The sequence below is a fragment of the Nicotiana tabacum genome, chromosome 1 (assembly GCF_000715075.1).
Source record: "Nicotiana tabacum cultivar K326 chromosome 1, ASM71507v2, whole genome shotgun sequence".
NCBI lineage: Eukaryota > Viridiplantae > Streptophyta > Magnoliopsida > Solanales > Solanaceae > Nicotiana > Nicotiana tabacum.
Window position 1 is genome coordinate 190,913,948 of NC_134080.1, and position 11,630 is coordinate 190,925,577.

Below are 11,630 nucleotides of genomic sequence, written 5' to 3' on the forward strand. Positions count from 1 at the left end.
CTTATTGCAAGCAAATTGAAAGTTTGAAGAGAATAAAGAAAGCGGAAATTTTTCGGACAATAAAACAAGTTAAAAGAAAGGGGGGCCTAGGTTTACAAACAATATGGATCACGTCAATGCAATACCCGGTAATCGCTCCTCAGAAAAGGGGTTGCACGTGGTATTAGCGCACCGGTCATCATATCCATATCTACCCTTTCCCATCCCGTTAAGGTATTAAGCGCGGAATAGTATCGTTACTTATTGCATACTAGTACCCACCCCAATCCTATCAGTTCCAGAGGCTTTTGGGACTACTAGTCCTAAAGGGAAGGGAGATTTGGTTTTCAGAGTTTTAAAATGACAAAATTCTAGGACGACAATCAAAACATATAAGGCAGGTATGGGGATAACACATAACAGTTTAAAGGGCTCAAACAGGCCTCCTCATTTAAATACAGATTGTTTAGCATGTCTTGCATGTGCTGGTTATGGTCTGAAATCAAATTAAAGCGTGGGATAGGCTGATTCATCACATATTTCTCAGATGAGGAGTCTGAATTAGCCTTCCCTGATTGTAATTTATCAAAGACTGATGCAGTTAATTAATTACCTAATGGTTTGCCTAAGTGAGACCTATAGGCATGATATCTAACAGTGGTTGCTCTGATTTTAAAGAAAACTTACTGATTATAGAAAAAACGAAAGTTCCGCAGATTTTAGACAACATTGCAACTGATTTTAAACTTGCAGATGACATAAGTAAATCATATTCAAAGGTTACTCTTATAGGCATGATTTCTAGGCGTTGTTGGTTTTAAAACGTTTATGAAAGTGCAGGCGTCCTGTAGACATGGTATCTAGAATGCAATTGATTATTATTTAACCTATGACTGTTTGCCTAATGATAAATGTAAAATGCAGAATCCTATAAACAGGTTATCTATATGATACGCGGAAGTGAAGAAAACCTATAGACATGATCTCTATATATGCAGAAGTGCGGAAAACCTATAGGCATAATTTATATATGAAATGCATAAGTGCAGAATCCTATACTCAGGATTTCTATATGAAATATAGAAGTGCAGAATCCTGTAGTCAGGATCTCTATATGAAATGCAGAAGTAAAATAGGCTGTGGTTGCAGGAATAAATACCTAAGATCATGATGTCTACCCGTATGCATACATAAGTGACCCTCCTCTTTTCACTAGAACCCCATAAGTTATTACAACATAGTACAAACCAGAATGAATTAAGAAAAGGTGAAATTACATCAGAAATTAAGCTACAACCAAGGAGCCTAATTCAGACTCAAAGTCTAAACTTCCAGGAATAGATTTCCAAAGCCTTCTCTTATTTGGGATGTGTCAAAGTTCCTCAAGAGCCTCAAATGGACTCAAGGCAGTGCTTACAACCCAAATATATTCAGAATCAAGAGCATAGTGAAGTGTGGAAATGCCAACCGTCAGATGTCCAAGTTCAGAGGGAACTCAAGGTCCCAAAGCAAGGCTCATAAGAGGGGGGCAGAACTTAGAATCTAAGAGTAAGTGTAAGTGCACAAGGGGAAAATTAGGGAGAGCCATGGCAGGATGGTGGTCATGCCCAGCAATCAGGAGTGCTGGCACACCCCTGACTAGCCTATTAGCCACATTTTGAGAGTTGGGATCCGTTGAGGATCAGGTTCAGACCTAAGCAGCAATTTAGATGCTGTCAGGCCATGAACCTTAACTCAAACACATAGAAGGGGATGGGGTATATGGAGTTCATAACAAACAGCAGATGCAAAGAGAGAGTAGTATTCTCAATACAGAACATGAACAGCAAATAGAGAGGAATGTAGCAACTGTAAAATAAACACATAGGGATGGTGCTGAAATCGAAGTTAAGGCTTACCAGTTTCAGGGAAACAAATAAGTGAAAGCTAAAGGCTTGTAAACCAAATTACAAGCAATTGGTACAAAAGTTCTCAGAAGAGAGTATAGTATTGAAAGAGTATTGAAATTGAAAGGTGTGTGTGCAAAGTGTTGAATTCGAAGTATTGAACTGAAGGTTCCAGGTTGTCTAAGTGCAGAAGGGTCGTGCCCCTTTTATAGTGCAGAAAACAAGTAAAAAAAGGTAAGGGAATAGTTTGTAATCAATCACACAGAATCTCCCTTCAGTTAAGAAATTCTGATTTCAAACGGGCAGAGGACAATTAAGGAAAGAATTGGATTAAAATCTTTTCCAAAGTAGTATAAGAAGGGCAAATACATAGAAACTATTTAAAGAAAGAGTTTGATATCAACACGGTTTGTGCAATTAAGGAAAGGCAATCAATCAACAGCCAGTAAAATTAGAGATTGAGTTTTGGTATGAATGAATCCAACCAGAAAAGGTGAAGAAAGGTTTAATTAAAGAAAATCAGTAACAATCAATCGAACCTTATTAAAAAAGCAATTCTGAATCAATCACAAATTGGCAAACCTTTTTTGAAGGAAGAATTCTTCATATATAAAGCATATAGATATGCCAAATAGGAAAGAACTGTCATGCTAATTAGAAAGATCTAGTGTAGAAAAGTTCAAAGTTATAAACAAAGAAATTCAAGTTCAGTACATAGACTCGAAACGAGTCTGAGAAAGCCCAGAGTTCCAAGGTAGAACCCTAGTCCGAACACCAGATCAGAACTCTCCCAAAAACCCCAAATCCTAGGGTTTCCAACTCGAGTAAGATACAAAGAGGAGGAGGCAAATAATTGAAACATGCTCAGGAATCTCTTTCAGAGACTTATGAGAAAAACAAGCAGATATAATAACAAGTTTGAGGCAAACATAGTGAAGAAACTGATTTGAAGCATAAAGACATATTTTAAGAAAAGCTCAGAACTTAAACAGGTTCAGAGGAGAAAACAGGTAACATAACACTTAAGAGAACAGTAGATGAAACATGTTTAGAAAGAACTCGAACAAAGTCCAGAAGAAGGCAAATCAGAACTAAGAGCTTAGTAGAAAATACAATAAAGGGACACAGGGTTAAACAAACACATAAGATAAACGTGTGAAAGCATGACATAGAAACCAGTAGAAGAAAGAACGGAGCATAGTAGAAGAATATGCATAATAAAACAAACATAAGAACATAGGGGAGGATCATGCGAGGCAAAAAAAGAAAACATAAGAACATAACATAGGCAGATACACACAAAGAAAAGAAGAAGAATAGTCAAAAAACATTTTAAAACTTTTTCAGAAACCCTAAATCGAAGAGAAACAAATTTTGAAAGAGAAGATTGGGGAAAACGTTTTAAAACTACAGTAGAACACAGATATAACATGAATCTAAGAAAACACACAGAGAAAAACCTTGAATAGCTAGGGCTTCAGAGAAACCCTTGAAATGAGAAAGGCTTGGAAGAAGGTCTGATCTTGAGTCGGGTGAGGTCCGAAAAGGCTTCTACTACTTGAATATGCCGAAGCATGGCCGAGGAAGCCATAGATCTACAGATCTGAGCAGGATCTAAAGAGAACCATCAGAGTCGGGCTTCAAATCATCGAACAACTTAGGTTTGATGGTGAGAGAGGGTGAGTACAGGCCATCCATGGCCTGAGAAGCCATGAATTCCGGTGAAGTAACGGTTGAAAAGGGTGGAAGTCGACTAGGGTTCCGAAGAACCTTCGAGAGAGTTTGAGAGATGAAGGGATTCAAAGGCGGCTACTTAGGTGAAAGTGATTAGGGTTAGGGGTGTTTGGGAAATTAAAAAGAAAATGGGCAATTATGGCCGTTGATCAAAATGATCAACGACCTGGATCAAAAGGGAATCCGGGCGGGTTTTTTAATTGGGTCATGGGTCGAGTAAAAGATGAAATTGGGCCGGTCCAGCTGGGGGTTAAGATTGGGTTAGTTTGAGGGCTAAAATTCAAATGTAAATAGGCTGTAATTGAAATGAAAATGAGGCTAAATGTTAAATAACCAGTTTTCCCTTTTATTTTATAAAAAAAATGGTAAAAAATGATTTCAAAAGCAAACTAAAAGTACTGAACCAATTAATAATATATAAATATTAATTTAAAATACTGGAACAAATTTTACAATTAAAAATGCTATTAATCTTAAAATAGGCTATAATTGCAATTACATGCAATTTAGTCTTTTAAATGCCAAATAAATTTGTTAAAAAATGTACAAAAATTATCTTAACTATATTTTGGTATAAATATGGGAATAAAATAAATCATTCACCAAATTGATGATTTTGGGAATAATTATGGATTTTGTACTGCTAAAATCGACAATAAATTAATTTTAAAAATCTTAAAAAATTATGAAAAATACCAGAACTCTTGGGCATGCTTATTTATGCATGTATATGCTATTTTGAAAGTATTTTGTATATAAAAATACATAGGGAAAAATTGGGTAGCAACAGCTGCCCCTCTTTACCCGTGAAGGATGAAAGAGTTGCCGGGTAAAGATATGATGGCCAATTTTGACCGAGTGAAACGTTTTGAAGAATTTTGACCGAGCTCTGGTTTCTGAGTTGCCTACATATCCATGGCCTTACAGGAATCAGGCCATATGTAGTTCTGGATCCATTGGTGGACTATACCGATGGAGATTTCAAAGAGCGGACGCGATGTCCGGGTTGAGAAGGATGGTCAGAGTCTGATAGGCTGCGGGAACTGGAGCGAGATCGCCCCTGCTGAGACGGCCATTGCTAGTCGATTTACCTGCAAGTGAGCATATATTGTGCATAAATTTAAACGTGATGCAAGTTCCCCATTGGACCATGAAGGCTGTCCTCGGACGGTTAGGATGACGTCCTCGGACTATGACGTCCTGGGCCATGAAGCATATGATAAAGGATTCGCAGGCTATGAAATGATGTTCTCGGGCTATGAGAATGATGCCTCCGAACTATGATGCCTTTGAATAATGATATACAAGAGATAAAATAAGGTCCTCAGGCCATGGCATGACGTTCTCGGGCTATGCAACTGGTGCCTCCAAACAATGACGCCTTTGGACAATTTAGCGATCTTTTAGCCCATGAAATGCAGAAGGTGGCGATATTTCAGCCGATGCAAGACGTAAATAAAAGGTGGCGATATTTCAGCCGATGCAAGAGCGATAAAGTGGCGATATTTCAGCCATGCAGGATGGAGACAGTGCTTAGTCTCGGAAGGCAGAATAGTAGCCTTATGCAATACAGAGCAATGCAGGATGGAGACAGTACTTAGTCTCGGAAGGCAGAAAGGTAGCGTTATGCAATGCAGGGAAATGCAAATGGAGGTAGAGCTTAACCTCGGAAGGCAGGAAGGTAGCCTTATGCAATGCAGGGAAATGCAGATGGAGGTAGAGCTTAACATCGTAAGGCAGAAAGGTAGCCTTATGCAATGCAAGGAAATGTAGATGGAGACAATGCTTAGTCTCAGAAGGCAGAAAGGTAGCCTTATGCAATGTAGGGAAATGCAGATGGAGGTAGAGCTTAACCTCGGAAGGCATAAGGTAGCCTTATGCAATGCAGGGAAATGTAGATGGAGACAATGCTTAGTCTCGGAAGGCAGAAAGGTAGCCTTATGCGATGCAGGGAAATGCAGATGGAGACAATTCTTAGTCTCGAAAGGCAGAAAGGTAGCCTTATGCAATGTAGGGAAATGCAGATGGAGGTAGAGCTTAATCTTGGAAGGCAGAAAGGTAGCCTTATGCAATGCAGGGAAATGTAGATGGAGATAATGCTTAGTCTCGGAAGGCAGAAAGGTAGCCTTATGCAATGCAGGGAAATGTAGATGGAGGTAGAGCTTAACCTCATAAGGCAGGAAGGTAGCCTTATGCAATGCAGGGAAATGCAGATGGAGACAATGCTTAGTATCGGAAGGCAGAAAGGTAGCCTTATGCGATACAGGGAAATGCAGATGGAGACAATGCTTAGTCTCGGAAGGTAGAAAGGTAACCTTATGCAATGTAGGAAAATGCAGATGGAGACAATGCTTAGTCTTGGAAGGTAGAAAGGTAGCCTTATGTAATGCAGGGAAATGAAGATGGAGGTAGAGCTTAACCTCGGAAGGCAGAAAAGTAGCCTTATGCAATGCAGTGAAATACAGATGGAGATAATGCTTAGTCTCGAAAGGTAGAAAGGTAGCCTTATGCAAGGAGTAAAAGGGCAAAATGATGATAGAATTTTCTTAGCTGATAGCAGATCGAGATATTGAGACTGTTGGGGGTACTGTATCTGCCGGGAGTGCTGTGTGCGGATAGCAGCTATGAGTAAGTGCAATGGTTCTGAGAGTTATATTTCTAAGCAACGTGAGTCTCGTGACTGTATAGTATATTTGATGATTTTGCAACTCAAATGCCTGCATTCAAAGAAAAATCATGAGTTTTGTAAAAGGGGGAGGTTAGTTCGTATTCCGCAGGCTCTGCTTGTCCTGCTCGGCTCTGCTCCGATGATATTGGCCGTATCATTGGGGTAGCGTTTCTAAACGAAGCAACTTTGGTAATATACATGCATGATTTAGTAAAGAAATGCGACAATAAATACATATTTAAGAATAGTTTTCTTTAGATGAACTGACGACGACGACGTGGTCCAAGATACTGCAACTTCTCTCGCTCCAGAATTTTGAGGGTCCTCCTCAAAATTCTGCCCCAGTTTCCAATGGGGGGGGAGGGGGGAATGAAAATTTTATTGAATTATGACCGAACCCATAGGGCTTCCTACGTATCCCCTCTTAAACGGGAATCAGGTTAGGCGTAGTTCAAATTACATCATATGAGGAAAGCATAAAAGTCACATATAGTATCGATGTGAATTGGGAGAGAACTTCCCTGTGGCTTCATCTTGATGCGGGAAAATCTTCTTTAACACTAGCTGCCCTGGTGTAAACTGTCTCGGCTTGACTCTTTTGTTGAAGGCTCTGGACATTCTATTTTGATAAAGTTGACCATGGCAAACTGCATTCATTCTCTTTCCGTCTATAAGAGCTAGCTGCTCGTAGTGACTCTCTACCCATTCTGCATCGTCAAGTTCGGCTTCCTGTATGATTCTTAAGGAGGGAATTTCTACCTCAGCGGGAATGACTGCTTCTGTACCATAAACCAACATATAGGGAGTCGCCCCGGTTGATGTGCGGATTGTGGTGCGGTATCCCAACAGGGCAAATGATAACTTCTCATGCCACTGCTTGTGCTTTTCTATCATCTTCCTCAGTATCTTCTTGATATTCTTATTGGCGGCTTCTACAGCTCCATTCATCTGAGGTATGTAAGCTGTAGAATTCATGTGATTGATCTTGAAGGTTTCACACATGGCTTTCATCAGGTCGCTGTTGAGATTGGGAACATTATCAGTGATGATTGACTCCGTAATTCCGAAACGACAAATAATGCGGTCGCGGACAAAATCTGCTACCACTTTCTTAGTCACTGCTTTGTACGATGCTACTTCAACCCATTTGGTGAAATAATCAATTGCCACTAGAATGAACTTGTGCCCGTTTGATGCGGCAGGCTCGATAGGTCCGATAACATCCATTCCCCAAGCGGCGAATGACCATGGCGAGCTTGTTGAAGTGAGCTCGTTTGGAGGCACCTTTATCATGTCTGCATGTATCTGACAGCGATGGCATTTTCGGACATACTAGATGTAGTCCGTTTCCATAGTCATCCAAAAATAACCAGCTCGGAATATCTTCTTGGCTAAGACAAAGCCGTTCATATGCGGACCGCAGGTCCCTGCATGAATTTCTTCCAATAGCCTGGATGCTTCCTTTGCGTCGACATACCTTAGTAACCCCAAATCAGGAGTACTCATATAGAGGATTCCTCCGCTATGAAAGAAGTTGATAGATAGTCTCCGAAGTGTGCGTTTCTGAGTAGGATTTGCGAGTTCTGGATATTCTCCTTTCGTCAAATATTCCTTGATATCATGAAACCAAGGTTTTCCGTCTGCTTCTTCTTCTACATGAGTGCAGTAAGTTGGCTGATCATAGATCTTTACCGGGATAGGATCAATGAAGTTCTGGTCTGGGTGCTGTATCATGGATGATAGGGTAGCTAATGCATCGGCAAACTCATTCTGAACTCTGGGAACATATTGGAACTCTGTCTTTGTGAACCTTTTCCTCAATTTCTATACATGATGCAGATAAGGGAGTATCTTGGAGTTCTTGGTTGCCTATTCTTTTCGGACTTGATATATGTAGTTCTGAATATTCGATCACTAGCAATTCCTGAATGTTCATGTCAATGGCCATCTTGAGACCTAGGATGGAGCCATGTCAATAGCTTCGTACTCGGCCATGTTGTTGGTGCACGGGAACCTAAGCTTGGCAGATACTGGATAATGCTGATCGGTTTCTGATACTAGGACTGTTCCTACGCCAACTCTTTTGAAATTTTTTATTCCATCGAAAAACATTCTCCAACCGTCATAGGATTCTGCAATGTCTTCTCCTATGAAAGATACCTCTTCATCAAGAAAATACGTCTTTAGAGGCTTGTATTCTCCATCCACGGGATTTTCAGCAAGATGATCTGCTAGTGCTTGTCCTTTGATTGCCTTCTGAGTCATGTAAATAATGTCGAATTCACTAAGCAGGATTTGCCACTTGGCTAGCTTTATAGTGGGCATGGGCTTCTGAAAGATGTACTTCAAAGGGTCCATTCTTGATTTGAGGTAAGTGGTATAGACACAGAAATAGTGTCTTAACTTCTGAGCTACCAAAGTCAGGGCACAACATGTGCGTTCCAATAGAGAATACCGGGCCTCGTACGAGGTGAACTTCTTGCTGATATAATAGATGGCTTGCTCCTTTCTTCCCGTTTCATTATGCTGCCCCAGAACACAACCGAAAGCTCCATCCAATACTGCAAGGTAGAGTAATAGAGGTCTAGACGGCTCGGGCGGGACCAAAATTGGCGGCATTGATAGGTATTTTTTGATTTTGTCAAAGGCTTTCTGACATTCATCAGTCCATTTGGTAGCGGCGTCCTTCTTCAACATCTTAAAGATTGGTTCACAAATGATAGTGGATTGAGCTATGAACCGGCTGATGTAGTTAAGTCTTCCCAAGAAACTCATAACCTCTTTCTTGTTCTTCGGTGTGGCAATTCTTGGATGGCTTTGACCTTTGACGGATCTAGTTTTATTCCTCGACGACTCACAAAGAACCCGAGTAGTTTTCCGGCAGGAACCCCGAATACACATTTGGCGGGATTCAGCTTCAAGTTGTACCTTCTTAGGCTGTTGAAGAACTTCCTCAGATCTTCCATGTGGTCATTAACTCTCTTGGATTTGATGTTGACGTCGTCTACATATACCTCGATCTCTTTGTGTATTATGTCATGGAAAATAGCAGTCATGTCCCTCATGTAGGTGGCCCCAACATTCTTTAACCCGAACGACATCATCTTGTAACAATACATCCCCCACGGCGTAATGAAAGCCATTTTCTTCGCATCTTCCTCATCCATCCATATCTGATGATACCCAGCAAAACAATCAACGAATGACTGCAGTTCATGCTTGGCGCAGTTGTCAATTAGAATGTGTATGTTCGGCAAGGGGAAGTCATCTTTCAGACTGGTTCGATTGAGATCCTAGTAGTCGACACAGACTCTAACCTTCCCGTCCTTCTTCGGCACTGACACAATATTGGCTAACCATGTTGGATACTCTACTACCCTGAGAACCTTGGCTTTGACTTGCTTGGTGACTTCTTCCTTGATTTTCAAACTCATGTCAGGTTTGAACTTCCTGAGCTTCTATTTTACTGGTGGACATGTCGGATCGGTTGGAAGTTTATGAGCTACAATAGATGTACTGAGACCAGTCATGTCATCATAAGACCAGGCGAATATGTCCTCATATTCCCTTAGAAATTCTGTGTACTCTTTCTTTTCTGATGGTGACAGATGAACGCTGATTCGTGTTTCTTTGACATTTTCTGCATCTTCTAGGTTGACAATCTCAGTTTCGTCCAGGTTAGACTTAGGTCTGTTCTCAAAATCCTCAACCTCTTTAACTACCTCTTCTGGTATATCATCTTCTTCTGCGTCCATATCCGTTTGTTGCATTGCCTCGTTGCATGTCACAATCGTCGGTTCATCAAGATAAGTAATATGTAAATAAAGTAAATGATAAAGAGTAATAAGAGTAAGATTTATAAGAAACTAAAATGCTTTGATAAATTTCATAATTTTTTTGAACATTGGAGCTCTTATTTCAATATTAAAAATGCGGAAAGAAAGTCAACTAGCAAAAAATAAAGATAATGCATGGTGCTTTGTTCAGCCTTGCTACCCCGAAGCTTTCTGGGCCCTGGTGGTTCTGATGGACCAATTTTTGTGGCGTGCCCCTCGGCTCACAGCTTATATAGAAGGGCCTTCCTCCCCCTCCTCTTCGAAAATGACACAACAGTCCATATTATTATCTTCCAAAAACAAATTCCTCATCGCCACCAGTGCTTCCTCTTCTTCCGACCCATATAAGACATCGGCTGGCTGGAAGGTCTGCTCTAAGCGAGGTAGCGGATGCTCCAGCGGGTAGTAGGGACTGCACCATGGTGGCGACCAGTGGTTGAACTCCTCCCAAGTGTATTCATATCCCAAACCGAAAGTGGTACCATGTTTTTTCAACTTGATAGGCTTAGCGATTCCTTGGAGATTCTTGCCAAGTCCCTTACCAGGTTCGTATCCACACCAATTCAGTATACTTTCAATTTTGTTATCCCACCATTTATCCTTGTCCACGGCATTGACTCGCTCAATGTGATGGTAGGTTTCTCCGCCTATCTTCCTTCTTCCTCCGATTGCTGGGATGGTCTGGCGACTGTATATGGGATTGCTACCGTCGCCGTGAATAATTACCTCTTGGTGATTCCACTCGAATTTCACTGCTTGATGCAGAGTTGAGCCCACAGCCCCAGTGGCATAGATCCAGGGTCATCCCAATAGCAGGTTGTAAGATGCTGGGACGTCTATCACTTGAAAATCAACGTCGAACCAGGTCGGTCCCATTTGCAGACACAAACTGATTTCCCCAATAATGGATCTTTGGGATCCATCAAAAGCTTTGACATTGATGGCTCCATCCTTGATCTCATGCAGGATCTTTCCCAATGTTTTGAAAGTCACCAATGGGCAAATATTGAGACTGGACCCTCCGTCAATCAGGACTCTGATGATGAAATGATCTTTGCACTGTACAATGATATGCAAGGCCTTGTTGTGGCTTAGCCCTTCAGGTGGCAGCTCATCTTCGTGGAAAGTGATCTTGTGACTCTCCAATACTTGCCCCACCATGTTTTCCATTTCTCCTCCAGTTATGTTGCTGGGTACATATGCCTCACTCAACACCTTCAATAAGGCATTCTTATGTGTGTCAGAGCTTTGCAAGAGACAAGATAGAGATCTGGGCTGGCGTTTTGTTCAACTGATCAATGACCGAATACTCTTTGGCTTGTATCTTCCTCCAGAGATCATCAGGCCCAGTTTCAGTGACAGTTGGTCGTACAGAGGCCTGCTTTTTGGACTCGGCTAGGTGTTCTGGGGTATAAAACCTGTCGGCTCTTGTCATACCCTGTGCTGCAATTGCTTCTCCAGATTTGGTTTTCCATTTCCTTCTCGCCTCGGCGGTGTAATCCCATGGTATGGCCTTTGGGTGGAATG